This window comes from Triticum urartu, chromosome 7 (assembly GCF_003073215.2).
Source record: "Triticum urartu cultivar G1812 chromosome 7, Tu2.1, whole genome shotgun sequence".
Classification (NCBI taxonomy): domain Eukaryota; kingdom Viridiplantae; phylum Streptophyta; class Magnoliopsida; order Poales; family Poaceae; genus Triticum; species Triticum urartu.
The window spans coordinates 718,519,407-718,527,140 of record NC_053028.1 but is presented as its reverse complement, the minus strand read 5'-3'; the positions used below and the strand labels follow the sequence as shown (position 1 = coordinate 718,527,140).

The 7,734-nt window shown below is 45.9% G+C and overlaps 1 long non-coding RNA gene across 7 annotated transcripts; it reads left to right on the top strand.

Annotated features, from left to right (window-relative positions):
- Window positions 1-413: 413 nt before the first annotated feature.
- On the top strand, window positions 414-6,390 carry LOC125522428. Of its 7 annotated transcripts, none has more exons than XR_007289758.1 (5): window positions 414-552; window positions 688-2,446; window positions 4,223-4,310; window positions 5,697-5,803; window positions 6,120-6,390. It is a non-coding gene; the product is annotated as an uncharacterized LOC125522428 (long non-coding RNA). The 7 variants fall into 7 exon arrangements; XR_007289756.1 differs by lacking the exon at window positions 5,697-5,803 and adding an exon at window positions 4,398-4,518; XR_007289759.1 differs by lacking the exon at window positions 5,697-5,803 and adding an exon at window positions 4,012-4,129.
- The last annotated feature ends 1,344 nt before the right edge of the window (window positions 6,391-7,734 follow it).

Below are 7,734 nucleotides of genomic sequence, written 5' to 3'. Positions count from 1 at the left end.
TGAAGAATATTCTTTTGAGAATAATGAGTGTAAACAAACTTGTCAAGTGAGAGAGACGTTTTGGAGATCGGACTCCATGGAACCCCTTCTGAGGTTCAAAAATTAAATTTCACAGTTCCAACTTTTGAAACAAAATTCAAATGTGCACATGGATGTATTTTCTCTACTGTGCTGAAAGGAAAAGAAAATCTGTGATTTTAATAATACTGTGCGTGGTAAAAACAACAATTTTTTTATATTTTGTGTTGAAGTTATATTGTCTCAAAAAAAGTTTGTACAAATGTAGAATGCATCCATATGTGGATTTATAATTTTCAAAATTCTTAGAACCTTGACAAAGTAATTTTCAATTTTTTGCACGTGCTCCAAAATGTAAAGGTTGCATTTATTTATAACTGTAAAAAAATAGGAGAAAATAACTGGATAAGCCGCCGCTCTCAGCGCCGAGCTGGGGCGGCTCCCTGCTCGCCGCCGCGCCAAAGGGGCCTCCGTGGACTCCGCCACCGCCGGCGGCACTCGCTTCCCCGCTGCTCCCCCTCGCCGTGGCCGCAGGTATCTTCCCCCCTACCCCTCTCCAGTTGCTCCGGCGCACTCGAGATTTCGCGGAATCTTGTGGGATTTCCAAATTTTCTTTCTTATTATCCCGGTGTGGAATTTCCCGGCCGCGCCGCCGCGCTCCATTTGCAGGCGCTTCATCTCTAGTTACTGGCAGTTTCGCCGGGTTGTAGAGAAATATCTTGCCTCCGTTGAAGCTGGCGATGCACAGCAGGAACAGGGACAGAATGCAGAGCAGGGACGAGATTACTGCAGGCTTGTATGCCTGGCTTCTGTAATCAGCTGAGTTTTTCCTTCCTTCTGAATTACTATGCCCACCTTGTATGTATAACAATTCATCAGAAGTAAAAAGTTAATCCTCCTCCTCTGTTGATCTTTTCTTCTTTCTTTGAGACAATACTTTCAGTCAGATTAGAGACGACGGTCGTGCATACCTACAGATTCAGATTAGAAACGATGGTCTTAAAATTATGTATCTGGAAGCAAGCAACAGGAAGTCGACCTGATTTCTTTCAGTGTAACTAGTACCACTATTTACTCTAGTAGTACTAGGAAAATGTTTGTTTTGTTTGTCCTGCTCAATCACTCATGCTGATGGAGTTAATAATCGATGGACTGTTTCATTCCTCAATAAATCGACAAATTAGCATTTACTGTTTGAATAATTCAAAACAACTACATCTATTGGCGTCATCTATTTCTTGTTATCCTAGAGAGAACTATTTCTGCTTACGCCAACCATAGTGCTTATATCTTTCATTCACACTGCGCGAGGTCCTTGTAGCGCGCGGAATCTGAGACATTGTTTTGTTTCATCCAGCGGCATGCAGCTGGAGGTTTTAGCGCTGTCTGCCACGCACTGGTTGAAATGTGTGCGCCTTGAAGATCGAGACGCCACTGGCCAGCCACCAGCACGAGATCTGAAGCTGAGTATTATTGTTTTTATAGTGTTGCTACATAGAATGCTTTACCGACAGAGGTAGGGGAGAGTAAACTAATGCAAGTAGCCTGTGGAGACTCCATACTAGTAGAACAATACACATCTCTCTTATCTTCACTTCTAATTTGTATGCTGCAATGCCCTGGTAGTACAGAGTATTCAAATGTTTGTTCTCTTAGTTTCTGAACAGTACACATCTCTCTTATCTTCAATTCTAACGTAAACAATCTTTGTACCATTGTTCCAGCTCTGGGTTATTGTTTGCTTAGCTGCACAATTGTCAGTGCTATCTGTGGTCAGAATTTTGAAGCTTTTTTGACTATGTTCAATGCTATCTGTGGTCAGGATATTTACATATACACTAATATTTATCACATTGGAGAAGCAATTGACTTTCGGCTACAGTCAATGGTACCATTTTATTTTCTACTGACGGTGCTCGCGTATGGAACACGATCGTGCTGTTTCTCATGGCAATGTTTGATGTTGTTTTCCTTTAAATATATACAAAGTTTGTAGGAGAATCGTATGGAATGTCACTTACAATTATGTCCATGTAATAAGCTATCTTGGTATTGAATTTGCTTCTATTGTACATATGTTCAGTACTATTGTTACCCCCAATCTGAAACATACGATATTTAGAATGTGGGTGGTCAAACTTACTTCACTCTGATCACTACTACATACAAAGACTTACTCAAATATGTGAAAAGTTCATCCTCAACTATCGCCTCTCTGTCTTTATGTTCTGCTTCTAACACAAAGTAGTGTGATTTTGATTTGATCAGGCAACACACCAGATCAACATGCATGTTGAATGGTGCTCGACTGGTTATGTGCAGAACTCGTCCAACTAGTGATGGATCTGTATGTGGGCGCTGCCACCACTGGGTCCTCCGACCGCCGGCAAATCTCACTTCTCCGCTGCCATCCTCGCTGTCGATGCAGGTACCCTTCCTCCTACAACTCATTCCAGTAACAGTGATGTCCCACGATTGGTCCAGCAACACTGTTTGGATAGTCGAATTTCGTCCAAAAAAACACCATGGTATTCTAGGAGTAGACCCATTTGGAATTATCAACTGAAACACAATGATTCAACAGCATAATATGTAAGCTACACCACAGCTCACTCTTTTAATCTAGGTACCTTGAACAGCCTGTTTAAAAACAGCTAGTGTTATTTCAGTTAAGTAGTACTCATGGTTACAAGCTGTTGAAAAGAGTAAAAAGGCCACAATCCCATTTAAACAGTTGAGCTTCACCAACCATTTGTCTTTTTTTCCCTCACCTGGAGACAACTATTTCTGCTTACACCAACTAACCACGAGGGAAACAGTTAAATAAGCAGCCGAGGGAGACTTGAAAAGCTGGGCGTCCTTTTCAAATTCGCTGCTACTAGCAGTGCTAATAACGTTCATTCACACAGTGTGTAAAAACCATAGGCTTTGTTTTGTCTCACCCAACGGCAAGCTGCTGGATGCTTTAGTGCTGTCTGTCACAGGTTGAAACGCAAGAGCCTTGAAGACTGCGACGCCACCAGCCGGCTACCAGCGCGAGACCTAAAGCCGAGTGTTGTTTTTATAGTGTTGCTCCATAGGATGCTACACCATCGAATCTCGCCATTTATAACCTACACTTAACGTTAGCAGCAGATAACTATGTAGGATGGAGCTAATTAGCTAGCTGGCAGGTTTAGTTACTTAGTTCAGTTTGCATGCCTATAGGTAATCTCGATCCATACACACGCATGCCAGGAGCACATGCAAGTTTGAACAAACGACCCAGGAGCTAATTAATCACCTCAGAGTATGCACAAAGGAAATAAAACAAAGAAACACTAATACTCAGAGGTACTTCTCTCTGTTTCACGGCCTCTATTAGCTTCCAGCAGAGATGAATGTGGGGTTTTTAACACACAACTCGACAGATATCAAGATTATACATTACGGCATACAAATAAGCTATGTGCACTACTGGAATCTTTGAACCTTGACAAACTAATTTTCAATTTTTTGCACAAAACGTGCTCCATGGAGCCCTTGCTGCAAAACGATTTTCCCTTGTAAAGGTTGATTTTATTTATAACTGTAAAAAAGAAGAGAAAATAACTCGATAAGCCGCTGCTCTCAGCGCCGAGCTGCGGCGGCTCCCTGCTTGCTGCCGCCCCTAGCGCCAATGGCGCTTCCGTGGACTCCACCACAGCCGTCGCCCCGCTCGTCGTCGCCGCACGTATCTTGCCCCCTACCCATCTCCTCAAGATTTTCCTTCGGCTGTTGGGTGATTTAGTGGCCGCGGAGGCGCCCCCCATTGCCAGGCGCTTTGTGTGGCGGAACTTGTTTCGTTCCAGAGGCTTTTGTGAGGAAAACAATTCGATGGATTAGGCTTACTTTTCGAAAAATTCAGTGCTGTTACTGTGCGCTCGTCGTCTTTCAATACTTTGAGTCAGATTGGAAAGTGATGGTCTTGCATACATTCAGATTCTGGCGTGTCCTGCCTTGCAATTGTTGTAGGAAAAAAGGAAAAGGATGTGTCCCAAACCAAAACAGCGCCATCTTCTCCATCATTCACCATCAGCGACCACCTCCTTACCTATTCCTCCTCTCGCAGCAAGCAACAACTTGTATAAAAGTAGATCTGATTTCTTTCAGTGTAATAAGTAGTATTTACTCTACTGGCAAATATTTGTTTTGTTTGTCCTACTCAATCACTCATCCTGATCAGGGTTAATAATCGGTGGACTGTTTCATTCCTCAATGAAATCGATGGATTGGCCTTACTGTTAACGTCACAGCTCACTGTTTCAATCTAGGTATGTAGCCCCCCATCCTCACCAACCACTCGTTTATCTTTTCCTTCCCCTAGAGACAACTATTTTTTTGCCCGGTGACGGCCTCAGGCGGCGGCGAGGAGGTGAGGTGAGGTGGGGAGGGGGCCGCGGCAGCGCGGCTAGGGTTCCCCCGCCGCCATGGGTGGAGGCCAAGCGGGGCGAGAGGGGTTGGGGCGGGGTCCAAATAATGGTATTGTTCCCCACCGACATGCTGAATAAACAATTCCTATTTTCTAATCTTTATCTTTACCTAATCTTTCCCTAATAGTAAAGTGCTTATTGACTTTGGTCGTACGTCGTCGGCAATTTTACAAAACAACCCCTGAAGTTTATAGGAATCAACCCGCAATCCCTTTTAAGTGAATCTAGGAAAACGTTCTATTTTTAGAAAATAACCCCTACACTTGTAAGAATTCAATCCGCGCTCCTTTGTTCCGTCCCTCGACCCCGGCTGCATCTGGCGACGCCGCTACCCCGTCGCCTGACCTGCTGTCGGTCGCGGTGGATCTCCCTCCCTATTGTCTTGTCCCGTCTTCAGGTGGCACCTTGGTCTTGGGGTGGGGGAAGTACCACAAGCAATAAGGCGGCTTTGGGAGGAGCCATTGGTAATGGGAGAAGCGGCGAGCAAATCGACCAGCAAGTTAGGGGGTGGCACCGATGTAGCTTATGTGGCGTGGGAGAAACATAAAGGAGATAAGATGGGGTGAGGCGGGGTGGAGAAAGATATAAGATGGGCCGAAATTTGGAATTTCGGTATCTCTCGCGCGCAACCAGTCCCTCATGGCTCGAGATAAGTGGGCCAGGTCCAAACTTAGAATGATACTTTTTCTATCGCGAAGCAACAACCACAAATGATCTAACAATAAGGAAAGCTATACCGACACATAGTACGTTTGCAAACCGATTATTCGTGTGTTCGGCATTTTTGTGGACAGATAATGTGTCAGTAACATACACTTGTACCGACAGATGCATGTAGCCATTGCGGTGTCAGGGTGTAGTGGTGTAAGAGTACAAACAACTATAACTATTTACTATGATAGTACTAGCCCTGGCATTTGTGAGGGCCACTTTGCTAGTTCTCAACTAATTATGGGATGGGGTAGATTTACATTGAGGGAACTACCCAGGGCTTTTGGCCAAGAATCACATCATGCATCACGACTCGTTGGCATCCTCCAAACTCTAGAGTACACGTACGATTTAATTAATAAATTGCAGTAAACATCACTTAAAAATTGCTTTGAAACAAGCAATTACACCAGAAAAGATCAAACGGACCTTCGCGATCAAACGGACGTTCGAGAGGCCTCACTGGTGACCAAGGTTGCAATTATGTTTCATGTATATGCGTGTTGGCGGCAGTAGATGCAATGGGATCTGCAGAAGTAGGCAGCCATGGCCATCATGGTCGTTCGAGCGTGGAGACTGCAGCGTGTGCTCGAGCGGGACCCCGGGGGGGACCCGATATAAAGGTAAATAAATAAAAATATACTTACATTATAAAGACACAAAAAGTCTAGAGTAGCATTTTGAACGAAGGGTTAGATACTTAGAATTAACTGTTACCTCTTCCTATGAAGTACTAGCGTACGGTAAAAAAGCTCATCGCATAGGCACAAAAAAATATTGCATTAGTTGCGTGGACATTGGTTTATTTGCATATTTTACATTGTTTATTACTTGGCTATCTGTCTTGGAAAATACTTTCATTGTTTCTAGGCGGGATGATAGGTTGATTTCCAATAATGAGAAGCCCCACTTATGCGTATGCATCTCCTTCGTCTGCAGATCTACAACTACAAACACAATGCAACCGTATTTATTGTGTACCTCCAGCAACACCACTGCACGTCGCCTCACCTTTTTGCGGAGGCCCCGAAACGAAGTACTTCATCACCACTCTTGCCTGGGATGCCTGGGCACAATGCCCGTAGTTTGTCCTCAATGTCGATCACATTTTCCAGCAATCAACAATCACCTACTTAGATAGTGGGGAGTTGTAACCACACATATATCTCGAAGCCCTCTATGGCGAGCAGTTTCAATAGGTTCCCATCCAGTGAAGTTGTCAAGTGGAGCTTGCCTGGATCGTGAGTGGTGGGTGGGAGCTTCTTTTTCGTCCGACCTCGTGCACCCGTGACCACATTGTATGTGAGAATTTGGTCACTATAGTACACTGGCTAGTGGATGATGCCACCACGAAGGACGGCGGGGATGTTGTACCCAATTGCGCACATCCATGGAAAGTCATTGTTGCTAGCAAGAGAAGTAACATGTCCCCAGGTACCAGAGGAGGATATGGCGGCCTGTACTTTGATACTCGATTCGTAGACATCGAAGAAGAGCAGCATGAAGGAGCTGTCGATGCCATCTGGAGCTGTGAGTAGTTCGCATTCCTGCAAGTTGTCCGGGGTCCTCTGTACACCCGTCGGTTTGGAGAGGAAGGTGTGTTGGCCGGTCATGGGATCATACACGCACAGGCTAGAATAGCACTCGGATTCGGGTTGCGCGTAGACGCCAAGGACAACAAGGCCGCCGTGGGATATCAACGGATAGTACCGGCCAATTTGGTTGGAGGAGTGGCGTGACATGAAGGGCGAGAGGTAATGGTGGCAGAAGTGAACGTGGGTGGGAGCTTCTTTTTCGTATCACCTGGCGCACCCGTGACCACATCGTATGTGAGAATTTGGTCATTATAGTACACTGGCCAGTGGATGATGCCGCCACGAAGGACGGCGGGGATGTTGTACCAAATTGCGCACATCCATGGAAAGTCATTCTGGCTAGCAAGAGAAGTAACATGTCCCCAAGTACCAGAGGAGGATGTGGCGGCCTGTACTTTGATACTCGATTCGCAGACATCGAAGAAGAGTAGCATGAAGGAGTTGTCGATGCCATCGTGAGTAGTACGCATGCCTGCAAGTTGTCCAGGGTCCTCTGTACACCCGTCGGTTTTGAGAGGAAGGTGTGTTGGCCGGTCATGGGATCATACACGCACATGCCAGAATAGCACTCGGATTCGGGTTGCGTGTAGACGCCAAGGACAGCAAGACCGCCATGGGATATCAACGGATAGTACCGGCCAATTTGGTTGGAGGAGTGGCGTGACATGTAGGGCGAGAGGTAGTGGTGGCAGAAATGAACGGCTGCGGATGTGACCGGGTGGACTGGATTCACGAGCTCCTCGTCGTAGGTGCAGTGGATGAGCATGGTGGAAGCCGCTTGTCTGCTGAAACGGCGGATGAGCTTACAGACGGTGGCACAGCGGACGAGCGTGAAAAAGTCATTGATGCGTGCCATGATCTCAAGCAGGAGATCAGCCCGGAGCGTCGGCGCCGCCGTTGCCAGCGGGTGTAGCACGTCGTTCCGTGGGCGCCATGAATCGTGTGTGTTGAGTTGGAGG